Source organism: Corvus brachyrhynchos, unplaced genomic scaffold, assembly GCF_000691975.1.
Source record: "Corvus brachyrhynchos isolate BGI_N302 unplaced genomic scaffold, ASM69197v1 scaffold409, whole genome shotgun sequence".
NCBI classification, from domain to species: domain Eukaryota; kingdom Metazoa; phylum Chordata; class Aves; order Passeriformes; family Corvidae; genus Corvus; species Corvus brachyrhynchos.
Window position 1 is genome coordinate 1,303,459 of NW_008246059.1, and position 16,088 is coordinate 1,319,546.

Genomic DNA, 16,088 nt, shown 5'->3' on the forward strand with positions numbered 1-16,088 from the left:
TCCCCCCCCCAGTGACTCAGGGTCCGTGCCGCAGTGTTGGGAAAGGGGGGCCGGGAGGCTTGGAGCCCCCCCCACCTTCCAGCAGGCGAGCTCCGACAAAAGAGAAATCCCGCCTTTCCGTGCGGTTTAAATATGTAAATTGTGAGAAGCGTCATTGATCTTAAAGACTGTCCATCAACTCAGGGTCAACCCAATACAATCTAACATAGATATGGTTAATGGTTTTAATCCTTGGTTGGGGAAAGAATCTAGTGCTATGGAATGAGATTTTGGAATAGACTGGAAGTCGCAGCACTCAAGACACCAGAAGTTCAATAGCTTGTTATCTTTGCTCAAAACCACCGTGGAAGATGCATGGAATGACACTACTTTGGACAGCAGTGGATTTTACAGAGACAAAGTTCAGTGTAGTCATAAGTATATTAACTTTCCTTATAGCTGTGTTTCATGCAATGTTTGAAAACTCACAAAATTAGGGCCACTATGCTGTTGACATAATAGAATTATGAATATGAGGCATCATTCTCACTTCCCAGTGCCCCTCCATCACTGAAATGAGGCAAAGAGAAGACCTGGCTGCTGGGGAAAGACAACATCTGAAAATCAACTATATATGTATCTGTACATGTTGCCTCTTTTGAGGGCAAATGTACCACTTTCAAAGTTAGGCTGAAGTTTTTCAATTAAATAGGTTTTGATCAATTAATATTTAGTTGAGGCTGAGTATTTTACCAGTATTCTTCATTACTTTGTAACACAGGTGTCCTGTAGAATTCCTGTATGAGTTGCTGGATTCCTGGCAAAGGAGGTCACTCATCACTCAGGTTCAAGGGAGATCCAAGAGGCTCATTGCCAAATTTTGGGTTCCCCAGTATGTGCAGAGTCTGAGGTTTCCCAAAACTGTAAGTCTGAAGACTCTTGGAGGAAGGAGGCTCTGAAAGCTGCAAGACTCCCCATCACAGAACTGAGATGTAAATTCTGCCAGCCTGGAGTTGGCTTCCCGGGACTGTAGCTGGAGCATTTTCTGTATCATGAAGTTATCATCACAGAACGATGAATCATATATGCTGCCCAGAGCCTATAGAAAGGGGCCTGCAAACACAGATTTTGTGTTGGAATAGCATTACTTTGTATCCAATGGTGACCATATTAAGATTATTTTGAAAACCAGGCCATTCCCAAATGCACTGATACGGCTTCATGTGCCTTATAAAATTTTCTTGCTAACAGAAACTCCTCTATTTTTAGCTCCACTTTGTGTAGCTGGTCATAATCCTGTCTGCAATTCTTCATGAGCAGCAGCTTTCAGTGAGGTTGAAGAGTAATGTAAATAACTAGAGTTTCAGGAGTCAGGGCAGTACTGCGGAACAGTAATTGTAATGAAGAAGAATCAGTGACGGTCCTGTCAAGAAATAACTATTTCCCACAGTTTTTCAGAGACTCACTGAAACTACATTTGGAAAACAGCAATCAAGGTATTCAGTCTTCATCCTCTTATTTGCAGAGATAGTTTCTTTACTATGTCATATCTATAGCTTGATCCAACTGAAATTAGTATATGGGGCTTTCGCAATTGTTCTGCTCCTGGAAAGGTCACACTGGCCTGGCTTGCATAGCATGAGGAACTAACTTCAGGGATTCACTGAAGGACTTGCACTTGAAGAAAATTTGCAAGTATTATCACACTGAGGATGGCCTTCTCTAAGGAACTGGATATGAGGTTATAAGGAGGGAGGTGCCTGGTGAGTCTTTGAATTCTAAAGGGTCTTATGGCCATCTATAATGCTTACAGTAGTATAGGGCATCAATCAGGAGGAAATAAGGTTGTATGAACTTCTGGTTATCCCTAATAATAACACCTTCTATCACTGTAATTATGTTCATTTCTCACAGTTTGTGTCTCTCAAACTCCTGTTAACCCTTCAGTTTTTAACTTGATGCCTTATTTTTTTTTCCAAATATTCATGTCCTTATACACTGACAGAGCTTGCACAAGACTAAATCAAGCCAAAAGAAAACATCTGGAGATGTCAAAATGTGGATGAATGGAAGTCTCAGCTGGATTGTTCCATACAATTTTGGATACCATACTTCAGAAAATATGTGGTCCAAATGGATGTACTCTGCAGAGATTAAAAAGAGTAACTGGAAACTGTGATCAGGAAGGAAAACAAAAGCAGAATTAGGTTTATTTAGTCTGAAAAAGAGAACTCCAAAGAAAGGCAGGAGAAATATTCCTTAGGTATTCAAGTGCTTGCTGGGAAGTAATAGCTCGTTGTCAGAGCATTCACAATGCATAAGACAAAAGATAATGGGTCTAAACTGCAGTAAAGGAGATTCATGGCCAAATCAAGGGGTAAGGTGCGAAAGGGTACCCCAGCACTGAATTATATTGCCTGAGAAAACTGTTAAATCTCCATCATTAAGGGAGATAGTTGCTGTTATTTTAGGCAAGTATTGCTCAGTTATGTCTAGATGCGGGTTAAAAGGAGGAATTAAGCTGATTTTTGAGAACACTTCCAGCCATATTTTCTATAATATGTTTTGGAAGTAGGGAAGGAGAAAACTATTAAGAGTTTGAAGATGAAACATGAAGAAACATCCAAAGATTATGATCTCTCACTTTGTTCTTTTATTGGCAAATACTACATATAAAAAGTAAAGGAATTACTTGTATCTTCCCTGATACATGGAGATTTCAAAAAGCAGCTGCCTGCTCTTCTGTTTTGACAAATGTGATGAAGTGATAACCCTATTATTATCTCTCTCCTTGCTCTGTTACTGAAAGAGCAATTGAATAAAGTTATAATGTTTATCTTCTAGTAGTTTTAGGTATTAAGGCTGAGGTAGTGTTGTCAATCCTGCAATGGACTCTCTCTGATCTTATGCAAGATTCAAGACAGTTGATCTACATATTTCAAGGAAATATAAGATATTAGTATCTTACTAGTAGTTTTAAATATCCCCTAAAACCTCTTCTATTTTTCTGATTTCGCTTTTTCTAATAGAGCTGCTACAACCTCTGTGTGAAAATTAATTAAGCGGTGATTATCATGTAATTGGTATTTCTTCCTTTCAGCTTGCTTTCCTATGGAATGACACTCACGCTTTCTTTCTCTCTCTCTCTCTCTTTTGTCTGCTAGCTGGATTCTGTAAGATCTGATAGAGGGTCAGAGATCTTCAGCATACTCTGTTCTTATTAGGCACAGAGTAGGAACGGGTGATACTCTTAATCCTTATGTGGGGGATAAATACCTGCCTAGGTTATCTGCCAGGGAAACTCTTGGAAAGGAGCTGTTATGATTGATCAGCCACAGGAAATGCTTCCTGGAGATAACATGGGATCTTGCTCTGCAGCAAGGTTTTTGCTCCTGTGTAGACTTATTCTCTGGTCGATAATATGGGTGTAAAGAAAGTTTAAAAGTCACTTATCACAAGTCCAAAACCTGTCCAAAATTAGGTTGCATTAGTTCATGGGTGTACCCAGCTACTTGTTTTCTTGTGAAGAAACTCAATTTAAAGAAATTAATGATCAGAATCCTATGAGTGAATTGGAAAACAGCAAAAGCCGAGAAATCCAAAGGTAGGTTTCGGCAGTCTTGTGTATAAACCATGCATTATGAAAACACTATTACTATAGTACTTTGTGCTAAATTTTATAATGAGTGTTTTAAAATCTATTGCAACTCAAAGCCTTTAATGTTCCTCCTAGCCCCTCCTTAAGAGTTTGTTTGCTACTGGCTTTTCTGGGTGTGAGGAAAGCAAATGCCACATTGGCTGGCTGCCTCTTTTCTTGGGCATAGTCACTGCAGATTGGTGCTAACCATTGTTTGCTTGTTTTTCATGTGTTCTGGGGCAAAATGATGGGACAGGAAACATCTGAGTCTGTCTGACACTCTTGTGGCATGGACCGTGTTGGAACAGCTGGGGCTTCTTACTTTGCTGGGTAACCCTCATCTCAGGCCAAAGTTCCTTGGTACTTTTTCACCTCTCCTGTTGCACATGTCTTAGAAAAATTGTGTCAGGGTCCTGAGTGCATTAATGAGCCTTAGCTGCTCTGATCAACCTCACAGAGGGCCTCCACCCATATGTTCTGCTCAGGGGCTCCACTGCAGCTCAGTCTCTGCAGAGTTCTGCTCTAGCTCCAACTGTGTTTCAGTCACACCCGCCTGTGGCCCCTGCTCCTAGCTTGACATGGGACCTGCCCTGTCACTATGGACTTGCCTGCTGATCATGAGAATGTGTTTGACTCTGCTTACTGCTGTCAGACGTGGCCTGACCCTGACTTGATGATTTGCATATAAATGTCCTTACAAAATGCTTGGAACTAAAGGAAGGCTCACTCCTCAAAGGTGCAAGGCTGTGGCTTGTCTTAAAAGGATTGAGGTGTTTCCAGTATCTGACTTCTCCTCTGTCCCTTCTGTAAGGAAAATTAGTCTCAAAATTAGGTCAAGCTGAACATTGTCATTTTGGTCCACCTGTGCACGTGGATTTGCTCTTATCCCTCACTCTTGCACATCCAAAAAATCTTGGCTAAAATCAGATGCCTACCTGCATATATTGGTTTTTACACCTGTGGGATGGGCACACTTCTGGGAGGGCTGCTGCTAAGGTATGGCTTGCTATTGCTAACAGCTTCCCCAAAGAATAGAAATATCCTGACAGGAGATAGTGGGACTTACAGTCCTTGAATTTCAATTACAGGTGGAGGAAGGGAGAGAGGGAAGGAGAGCTGGGTGGTGTTGCTGTCTGCTTCCCTGTGCACAGCACATATTTCTGCATGGATTTCCAGCAGCAGTCATTGATGATCGTATTAGCAGTAATGTCCCTTGATGCTTGCAATCATTTTTAAGGAGTCCAGGGATGGTAAAACTGCATGGAAATGGGGCTGAAAGCAGGAAGAAATACCACTGACAGGTGAGTAGAGAGCAGAAGAGCTGCTCTGTGTGTGGAGAAGTTCTATCCAGCCCAGCACTTCTTCTCTGATACGAGACAACAGCAGATCCCTGCAGAAGAACTAAGGAACTGGTCATTACTGGAGTGACTCCTCCCTTGTTACATCCTTCCTTCCTATCTCCAGTAGTCCCTGGGCTAGAGACTTACTGGTCAAGAATCCAGGTTCTTCTGTCTGAAGATTCCCAATGGACAGGACAATCATGTATATGCTTTGGGGTAACCTAATTTCAGCCTTCCAGTACCTGAAGGGAGCATACAAGAAAGATGGAGAGGGATTTTTTACAACAGCATGTAGTGACAGGACAAGTGGGAATGGTTTCAAACTGAAAGAGAGGAGGTTTATATTAGATTTTAGGAAGAAATTCTTTACCATGAGGGTGGTGAGGCACTGGAACACTTAGAGAAGCTGTGGATGCCCCATCCCTGGAAGTGTTCAAGGGCAGGTTAGATGGATCTCTGAGCAACCTGGTCTAATGGAAGGTATCCCTGCCCATGGCAGGGGCCTTGAAACTAGATGATATTTAAGGTCCCTTCTAACCCAGGCCACTTTATGATTCTGTGTTCATTGTCTTTCAGAGAAGTTTGTTATGCCAGCCTAGCAGAGGGTAACATCAAGATGCATAATTCCAATACGCATTGTGCAAATCTCTCCTCTCTCTTTTGTTCTTCCATGCAAGGACTTCCCTTCTAGAGATCTACCTAGGCCTGCCAAGGTATGTACAGAAAAATATAGTTCTATCAAATCTCCAATAAAAGTCCCCTCATAGCCTGAGGCTTCTTCAGTTCTTGCTGGTAAAGTTTGGGTTGTCTGTTTTGCTGGGCTTTGTGTTCTACCATGGGATGGAAAGGAAGAACCTTTTCAGCTGGTGAATGTTGTTTTATTTCTTTTTCAGGTAGAAAAGAAATAACACATTATCTTGTGCCTAGATCATTTGTTCCTGGAACAAGTAGTCTTACATGGCTGATGGAGGGTAACTTGACTGCACTTCTGAATTGCCAGCTGTGACTTGTGCAGGTACATGCAGTAGGTAGAAGCCCAGCTTCCTTGCTTCACTTTGCCATGAACTTCCCAATCTAGGAGCTCTAATTCCTGTAGTTTTCCCATTGAAATGCCACAGAAGATTATGTGACTAACCATGCTTCTGCAGACAAAACCAGATCCAGACCAGCAGCTCTTTCGTGCTGGCTGGAGCTAGGTCACGTCTTTAAGGCTCCTAGATGTATGGCTAGATGGGCTGACTTGGTTGTTTGGCTATATGAATGGATCTATGTATTCTTTATTATTTTACTTATTATTTTTATTTAATGTACTATCTCTGAAGGTTTTCAACAATAGCCAGTGTTATCTTGACTTGTACTCTCTCTTCCAGTAAAAACCTACCAGACAAACCTAGAGAAAGTAGGAATTTTCTGAGGTTATTTTCTGCCACAGGGGTTGGCAAGAAGTTCCATTATACTGTTTCTATAACATCTGCAATTCCCAGATTGGTAATTGCTTGTGTGACTGTTAAACCCTTTGTGGATTCAGATAAGAAGGACAGTGGTTCTCTGGAATGGATGTGTTGCTTTAGGATGACATAACAAGTGCTACCATCATTCTCAGTGTGTGAGTGAACAACTTTTAAGTGTCATCCTTCTTGGCACCCACAGAGATGGTGGATGAGGTTTACTGTTTAACAGCTGTTGGTGACCTTCTTTGCTCACCAATTTGGAGAAAATGATGTTCTAATACCCTTGTTCACCTGGCAGCTGACATTCTGGAGGCTAAACAAAGATTGGTCAGACCCTTGGGATGGCTTCCAGTGGCTTAAAAAAATGTTTCTTCATTGGCCTATATTATGTTCTGGTCAATAAAGCCCCATGGACTTTGCTTGTCTGTGATCTCTTATTTTTCTCCTCACAATTTCCAAGTTAATTCTTTAACTGGTGCATAATTTGGTTGCAAACCTTTCTGGAAAAAATGGCTTTAATGAAGATGTGTCTTTCAGATATGTGTTTCAAACAATTAAAATTTACCTCAGATCTTAACTTCATTTCAAACTCTTAAAAGAAAATATTTTTTAAATGACAGAAATACAAGGAAAAACACCTAAGAAAATTCGTTTTATTTTTCATAACAGTGAAGAATGCTTTTAGTTTAATTATTTTTCTTTGTATAGCAGTATATATCAACCTTGGAGAATGGTTGAACTGAGGATATTTCCTGTCAATTAGAAGATGGGTTTGAGTTGAATTAAATCAGCTCTTAGAATTCCACCTTAAATTCTACAAAGATGGCACTTGCTTAAGGTTCTGAGGATGGGAATATGATCTGCTAAAAATCAGACAAGTGAGCAGAAACAAACTATGACTTCTGCCCCAGGGGTAATGGAGATGGAGATGAATCCTGACAAGCACACACATGACAAGACCTAGGCAGAGCAAGAACGCGTGACTCACAAATTGTAGTGGCACGTTCTCTCCAAGGGCCTCAGTGTGCAGTAATGCCTGAAAGATCTCAACCAGGATCACATGATGCATACAGTGGTTGGCTGACTGTTGAGCCATATAATAAAACCCCAACAAATTAAGTATAAAACAGCCTTTGGTGAGCTATAGCCCTAATTAGTAATAGAATTAACAGGTATTAGATTAGCAGAATGCCTGCCAGTGAAATATGGAGGAGATATCATTAAAGAGACAAACTTTTGGTGTGGTTTATGTTCCTCTGAAGTTGATTCCCTTTTTAATTAGTTCTGCCATTTTGAGAAAGCTAGCAGGATTCTTCACTGAAAAGACCAGGACAGAGCTGCAGAGAGGTTCATCACTCTTCATGGGTGACAGAGGGACGACAGGGGAGTTTTCTACCAGTCACTTTCTCTTCTCCTGGAAGCGTTTTGCTGAAGCTGTTTGCATCCCCTCACCCTGTGCCATTTCCCACCTCCCAAATGGTGAATACAGTTAGTGCCACCACTGATGTCACTACCATTCCCCTTGCATGTGGGCACACAGTTTCCCACTGTTGGAGTTTACTCTGAAATGAGCTCATGTTTAATCACAGCCCAGATCTTTGGAGCTGGGTATTTCAGGCTCCCAAGGTGTTTTCATCTGCTTTTACTTCCTTTACAGCTGCTTAGCATCTTTGTCCACTCTGGTCCTTCTTTTCTCTGCCCAGTCTCTTGTTATTCCTTTTCTTTCTGCTCCTTCTGCATATTTATTTTTTCTTTTCATTTTTCAACTTACATCCTCTTTAGTTTTTCTCACTCCATTCTGCACAGAGTGCAGGTCTCCATTGCTTCTTCCTCATCTTGCCAGATCAGAGCACTGCCCCTTCATGCCGTCTGAATAAGGGTAATCCTGGACACACAGACATTGCGTGCAAATCTTCATGCAAGCATGGAAATGGCAAATACTCAGAGCAGAACAAACAGCAGTGACGGTGGGGGCAATCAGAGGTTGTCTCACTTTTTAGTTCACCAGTGACCTCCTTCTAGCCAATAATCCTGAGATTCTGAGTCCATGAAAGAGACACAAGGATTGCATCCCTTAAATTCACCAGAGTGGACTCTGTGGCAAGCCTTCTCTCCTGCTGTCTGCTGGACCTGTAAGCATACTGTTTGTCTGTGTCCCTGCCAGCTCCACTGCGTAACATAAAATGACCAATGTCCAGACCTAAATACTGGAGGGTTATTGTCTCCCAGTCTTACTGCAATTCAGCTGTGCCTGTATAGCACAGATCACCTGTCAGGTGTAGTGGCCTTGCTGCACTTACAATGTAGAGCTTTTCTGTACAGATGTAGTGGTTATATAGTCATGATTATGATGAAATTACAGTTGTGTCTTTGCCTTTCAAAGTCTGCTGTTCTTGAACGTGTCCCTGCGCAGAACTGCAAACTTTTGGTGAAAGATGGACCATATTTGATTTAAAAGCTTCTGTGAAGAGGCCTTCTGCCAGAGCAGTCATGTCAAGGGAACAGATTGGCCAGACCATAATGTTCAGAAAGCTGGCACTTTCTACAGTGTCCTTTGAGAAAATCAGGTATGGGTTTCAGTTAACTGAATACCCAGGAAGAATTGTTGTCTCCCAGGTGCTCAGGTAAGTGCAGTTCATAGAAAGTGTTTTAAAACCTGTTATTTTCAGGATGCAAGTGTAGATCTCAGTTTGGGTGGTCCTGTTTTGCCAACATGCAGTGCTTCCATTCAGGGTCTAAAAGCATTATTTACCTTCTCCTAGGTGTGCTCGATGCGGATGGCTTTTGTCTATTTCCTTCCTATTAGATGTGGCTATAATTCATGAGGGATGGAGAGGGTTCCAGCTGAAGAGATGGACAGATTTGAGCAATTTGGTTGTCCTTTTAAAGCCATGACCCTAAAAGGCACACATGGTATGTGTTGGCCAACAGTATTCTTGCAGACTCTGTAGACAGCTATTGAAGTCAATTTTTGGCAAGAATTTAGCTAGCTGGGCTGTGACCACACTTTTTATATAGCTGCCGTGGTTTACTTTGACATGGAGGGAATGGCGTGGCGCAGACACAGAAAGCTTAGATTGTTACCATGCTAATGCTAAGAATATAGATATGGAAGTGTGGCAAATATGTTACTGCAGTTCAATGAGTTTCCATTGTCATTGCAAATCAGCTTGATATTGATCAGCTTTGAGTATATCTGGATGTGGCTCAGCCATCCTGAAGTATGAAGTGGAAGCTGTATGCCTCTAAAATACCTGTCTTCTTCCCTAGTGCAATTTCATTTTCTTTTTCAAATATGTGCAATGATGACTGCATTTACGTGTTTGCTGTCCTATTCATTGACTATGTCTCAACCAGGAAAGGCATTAGAGGATTCTTGTTCTGCATGTGCTCTATATATGAGGGCTTGAAGAAATAAGCTTTAGTTAGAAATTAGGGCTGCATTTGTATTTTATGGAATTAAAAGATTGGGCCATAAACGTGAAAATTATTTTGCTGTCATCAGCTATGATAGTTTCTGTTTATATATTTTCTTCCACACACAGAGACACAGAGACACACATACACAGTGTTTGTCACAATTCAGTACAGCTGGTAGTTTTCAGTTCACCAGAAACTCAGAACAGCAGAGAAATTGTTCAGTCAGGCTTGATGTGGAGAACAAGTGTTTGCACACACTCCTCGCTCTCTTTCTGGGAGGAAACTATCAAAAGAGGTTTGAAAAAGAAATGTCAAAGAGAAGACAGTCAACATATTTGCCTGTTCTTTTTTAATATACTTATTGCTGATACACAGGTGCAGGTTTAACTGAGAAGTGCAGCAGGAGTTTAGATGCAATATCACTTTAACTGGAAAAGTGGACAGGAGTAAAGCAGGCAGCACTTTGCTAGAGGGAATCTTCTGCTGAGTGTCATATCAACAGAAAAGACTTGAGAGGGCTTTCTTGAGAAATAACTTTTTTATCTCTTTCATCTTTCCTAGATGTAGACTGGAAATCTTAAGACCCATCATAGCCATCTGAAGCGACAGGGTTGACACATGACCAGAAAAGAGTTCATTAGCTCAGGATATTAGAAAACCCAAACCGTAGATAAACACAAGCTGAGGATAAAGTATCTCTCTTCTACCCTTCCATCCACCAGACAACATTCTAGAGAACAAAGTCTTTTGATTTCATCATTTCAGTCATACACCAAGCACCAGACAAAAGTCTCTTTTGGGGCTGTGTATTCAGCGTGAAAAAAGCTGACTTCTCTCAAGAGTCAAAGTAGATTCAGCTGAACCAAGAAAAGTTGGAGTTATGTAGACACTCAAATCCAAATGCTCCCTCTTTCTTTCTCTCAAGGCCAAAATATTTCCTCAGATATACATATTCATCTCCATTGAAGATAATGAGAACTAAGCAAGTCTCAAGGCAACTGCACAGAAACCAACTGTTATTTTCTGCAGATATGATTTTCTACAGAGTAAAATATGTCTCTTTTTTAAAATGCAAATTCCATATATAAACGCCTCTTGACATTATATCAGTGTTTCTAAAGGATCCCTATCTCTTCACTATATTAGCTGAGCAAGGAAACTGACCACTTTATTAATTTATTTTATGACTTTGGAGAAAAAAATCATCAATTTTTGCTATAACATTAACATTAAGATTTAAAACTGAAATGCATCTTGTCTTCATGAAACAAATCTGAAATTTCATTTTCACTTACATATATTTTATCTACATCCAAGAGCACCAGACAGTTTACTGAAATCCATCCTCTGACATTGGCAATATCACAGAAAGAAGATCCAAATGTAACACGATATATGAAAGTATTTAACACATTATAAATATAGATAAGTATATTTTTAATACAGATACATTGAAGAGGCATGGCAACCAGTTAAGTTCCTTTGAAAATGCCAAACCAATTGTTTATCTGATACACGAAGCTGTAGGCAAGTATCCTAGTGATTTGCTTGCAATGTATGAGCTTTTGTTCGTATTACACAGTGAACACAAACCAAATCTGCAAACTTCTCAAGTTTGTTTACAATATGATCCAATTAATTCACATATGATGTTGAATAACCATTTCTGCTGTATTTAGTTGCTAACCATTTTTGACACCAAATATTTTTCCCAGTGGTTTTAGTATTAATGGTCAGGGACAGGACAAGTGTGTGTGAAGTCTTGATGGGACGAGATAGGAGAGGTCCAGCTACACCCATGTGATTCCCTCATGTTCACCTTATGTATTCTTTGATGGGTTTGTTGCTCTACATCTTTCTGGTGCCTCCAGTTACCAGGGTATATAACACTATACTTACTGTTCTTACTCTTCACTGTAATAGACAGTGGAAAGTCAAATCCACAGTAGTATCTCCCCCACCCGCTCACATACAGGCAGGCTGTCTACAGAGAGTTTTAAGCTGGAATTTCCTTAATGCTTTAGAAAATTTTAAAATGTACCATAAAACTGCACAGTATTTTAAGTACAAGAATGACTTCATTGTTACTTTGCTTTCACTGAAACTTGTGTGCATTCTAAGATCTTCCAAAACCTTTCTAGGGATTCCACCAGAAGGTAGTTGGCATTGCATCTCTGTGGTATACACACTGGCCAGTTCAAGCAGAAGACAATTTTGGCTGAGCAAACTATGAAGCAGTGGTGTGTATTCCATTAAGTACTGTCATTCCAGATGAATGTGGTTGCTTCAAACTAAGTCAGTGCTGAAGATAGCAAGGTTGGTTCAATTATTCATTTGCGCAGAACTTACCCCTGTTCCATTGCTTGAGAATCAATCACAAACATTCATCTGCAATGAATAAATAAATGAATGAATATTGTTCATGATATGTTGAACTGTTTGTTTGCTGCAGGTTGCTGTCTGATGGGTAGTTCCTGTAAACACATGGGAGCCACTCCTGATACATTTGCTCTGACTGTTGACAAATCATTTCTAATCTGTTTTTTTATGTGACTGTTTTACAAATATTTCAAACCAGGATAAAGATTTTAACAGAGGAAATACTAAATAATTAATTTAAAAGACTGGGGAAATAAGAAATTATTCAGTTTGTGAACAAGTACCTTCATCCACTTAAGAAATTAAGTATGAAATATGAGTGCCACTTAGTAAAAATCAGAAGAATAGATGGACACAAGTGGTCCTGTAAAGGACCTTCTGGACTATAGCAAATATAGTTTGTTTCTCCCAGCATCTGCACAGGCTGCATCACTGTTTTCATCCAAATCCTGCCACTGGGTAATCATCAGGGGGCACTCACAACAGTGAAACATTGGCTGTCTTGAGTAGTTCCAGTGTATTCATGTGGACAAAAATGTGAGTGTGGTGCTAAGTCCATTTTGCAGATACAGTTTAGAAGATAATAATAGAAGCAAGGACTGACCATTTATTACAGCAGTTATTACAACAATATGGATGTCTGGGCTGTGTCTGCTCAGATGATACATGCAGAAATAGACTAGCCTCATATTTGTGTGGTGATGCAATGTTTTTATTGTATTTTTGTATGTTCTTTGTACCCTAATGGTTCGTCCTTACCTTCCCCACTTCTACTCCCAGTTGGTCTGCCCCAGATCCAAGCCACTCCCCCAGTGCTCCCAAAAATGGTTATCCCCTCCCTTTGTTCTGGTACCTTCCCGGCCAATCGCCCAAACTCCTCCCAAAGTTCTGGACTGTTCTGCGCCTGTTACCAAAGCCCTCCCTAATTACCCTAATATGGTCCCCGTCAATCCCCTGAGACCCTGCCCCCTCGAATACCTCCCCTCTTGGAAATCTGCTAAACCTCGACGCCCCATTGGGGCTTGTGACCCCTCTCCCTCCACCCACCAAGACCATTGGACCAGATGTGACTCCTTCCCTCCAGCGTCCCTCCCTCCTAGTCCGCCTATTGGGCCCTAGTTGGGTTATGCCTCCTGTTCCACCCCCCGTTTATAAGGTGTAGCAGCATTGCCACTGTTGCTTGTTCACCGTGGATACCCTTCAAAAGCTTTGTTTACCTCCTGTGGCAAGCCTCCCTGCTACTTTTTATCTTTCCCTTCGTCGAGGGCCACAGTGCTTGGAGCCGGTGCTCTGCAGGGTAGAGCTGAGGCTTCAGAGGAGCAGCTTTAAAGCTGCGTGCCTCCAGCTGCTCCCCACTCCTGTCACACACCGCTGGAGCTAGCCTGGGCAGTGGGCAGCAGCGGTCACTGGGACATATTTGCACAAAGGATAATGTGGAAAGTGGTGGCTCTGAGAGGGATATTCAAATGTAAATGAATAAACAGTTGAATGTGAACTTCTGTGGTCCCCAGCTGAGAGTGCTGGAACATACTCCGTAAAAAGCAGCACTGTCAAGTAGCAGTAGAAGGTGGTACTGCCTTGAGGAAACTGCCGCGAAAATCCTACCTAGTCCTGTCATTAGGAAAGGGTTCAGAAGAGAGCAACGAGTCTGAAAAACCTATGTAAGTGTGATGAATGCAGTATGCTATTTTGTTTCTATTTAAAAAGAGCTTAAAAGAAGACTCGTTTATGCTAGAAAAGAGCTGTTGAACACTAAAGAAAATGGCAGAAGTGAGGCTTCTGTTTCTGGAAAGTAATCAAGCTAGAAATTTTTTGCTTGCTTCTTGGTGTGGCTAGTTGACGCCTGGAAACTGCTTACCTAGACATGAACCTTACTCCTGCCACTCGAAATCTGTAAGCCAATACTGGATATATTACAAAAGTTGTATTCCAGCTCAGTCAGGAGTTACGAGTTTGCAAGTGTTTTCAGGTGTTGGGCCAAAGAGGTCAGCAATCAAGAAATCTCGAAGACCCAGTTGAAAAGAAGAAAGTGTTTCAAAAAACTTACTTGGAAAGCATTCAAGTGGAAATACTAGTCATGGACCAGAGCAAACAGATTTATACAATGCTATATATAAAAGCAGAATAATTTTATGCACTGAACAGTAAGGAAGTTATTAATGCTGAAATTTTGAGCATTTTACCACAGTAAAAAATAATAACTGGCAGCTTGCCTGTAACAGAAGAATCTCATCTAAGCTTTTGTGCGGAAGCAAGGGTCTCATAGCACTTGCAGCTGAGTTGCAATGCATCTCTGGCATAAGCATCATTTGATAACCATTATGCTTTCTAATCACTTTCTAATTAAGCTGTGCTATTACAAATATGATGTGCAGCTGTACTTTATTTGTTGTATTCTTCCTTGGACTTACTGGCTCCAACCTGTAGTCTAATTTTCATACAATGGGGCTGCCTGAAAAAGTTCATTCTGACAGTTCTGGTTGCTAAGTTGAAAACTTCATTCCTTTGGCAGTCTATTACCTATGCTCATCTCCACTGACCTTTCCTTTCCTTTCCTTTCCTTTCCGTTCCGTTCCGTTCCGTTCCGTTCCGTTCCTCCACTTCCCTGATCTCACCAGCTAAATTAGAGCAAATGTGGCCCACCCATGCAATGTAATCATGGCATGGCTGTTTATGTAGCTGATGGCACCCCAGGCTGACTCCTCCTTCCGCTTCAAATGATCAGGTCAGTTGGAAGCAACCTTTGCTACAAGGCCTTGAATTCCCAGCTCTGGACTATCATGGCTAAGGAATAAAAGGTAGAAGGTGTTTTTGACAGAACAAAGCAATATCAGCTTCTGGACAGAATATTGTATTCAACCATCTTACATCTGAATGACAATCACATTTTAAAATGCTTTGTTCATCTCACCTAAAAATACGGTGCATTCACATCATTGCCTCTTATTGCAGTTGTAAAACTTATTGACATCTTTCAAGTTTTACACTGCTTACTTGTTTTATTTAGTACAAAAAGAAATGCACTAAAGTGGACTGCAGCATTATTGCGGCATAATGTTTCACAGCAAGGGGTTTAGATATCATAAAAAAAGCTTCCAAAATCCCAAATGCATAATATAAGTGAGATGGGGGAAGCACTGCTGTATCGTAAATGAAGTTAATGCCATTCCACTGACTTCACTATCAATGTTGCAAGACTGCAGTACCAAATGTCCTCCCAAGACTTTGGAGATTTAGCAAAATTTTTTATGTTCGGGTTTCTAAAGAGTAATTGTGTGTATGTTTCAGCACCATCCATTACCCAAAAGGAAGGAAAAAGGAGAAAGCATAGTTAGTTTTATTCACTACTACTCTTCTTACTACTCTATTATTTCTGGGTTTATGTAACTAATGTTACATAATGTGTGCGACAGTCATCGTAATCTTTCCATTGTAGGTTTCTAAAGAAATGAAGACATTTAAAATGTCTATTAACTACCAATGTAATGTTTTATCATCTCCTTATTTGGTGGTAAAGCAAATACAGAATTGAAAAGATGAATCTCCATATTCTCACGCTATACAAGCAACATTAATTAATTCAACATGACAAGCTTTGTGAAGTATCTGGGTAAGTCAATCTAGTATCATTTTGTTCATGAAGCCCAAAATATAGACTGACAAAGCACAAGTAGGAAATGCATTTCAATCAGTTTAATCAAATAGAGTCATTGTAAAGAAAAGGGGCATTGTCAAGATGTGTCAGTGAACATTTGACCTGCCTTGCAGTTAATATTGTTTTTGTGCAAATTTCTCTTGGGGGGATACCAGCTCTGCTCTGCATTTCAGTTCTAAAAACTGAAAATTTCATTTTTGATCTGGTGAGTGGCAATCTATAGCAGG

General features: G+C 40.7%; 1 long non-coding RNA gene across 1 annotated transcript in view; it reads right to left on the reverse strand.

Moving 5' to 3' along the window:
* Window positions 1-16,082, reverse strand: part of LOC108449626 — a 43,146-nt gene extending 27,064 nt beyond the window's left edge. Inside the window, exon 1 of the long non-coding RNA XR_001865861.1 lies at window positions 12,177-16,082. This is a non-coding gene — a long non-coding RNA (uncharacterized LOC108449626). The remainder of the gene's footprint in view (window positions 1-12,176) is intronic.
* Between the last annotated feature and the right edge of the window lie 6 nt (window positions 16,083-16,088).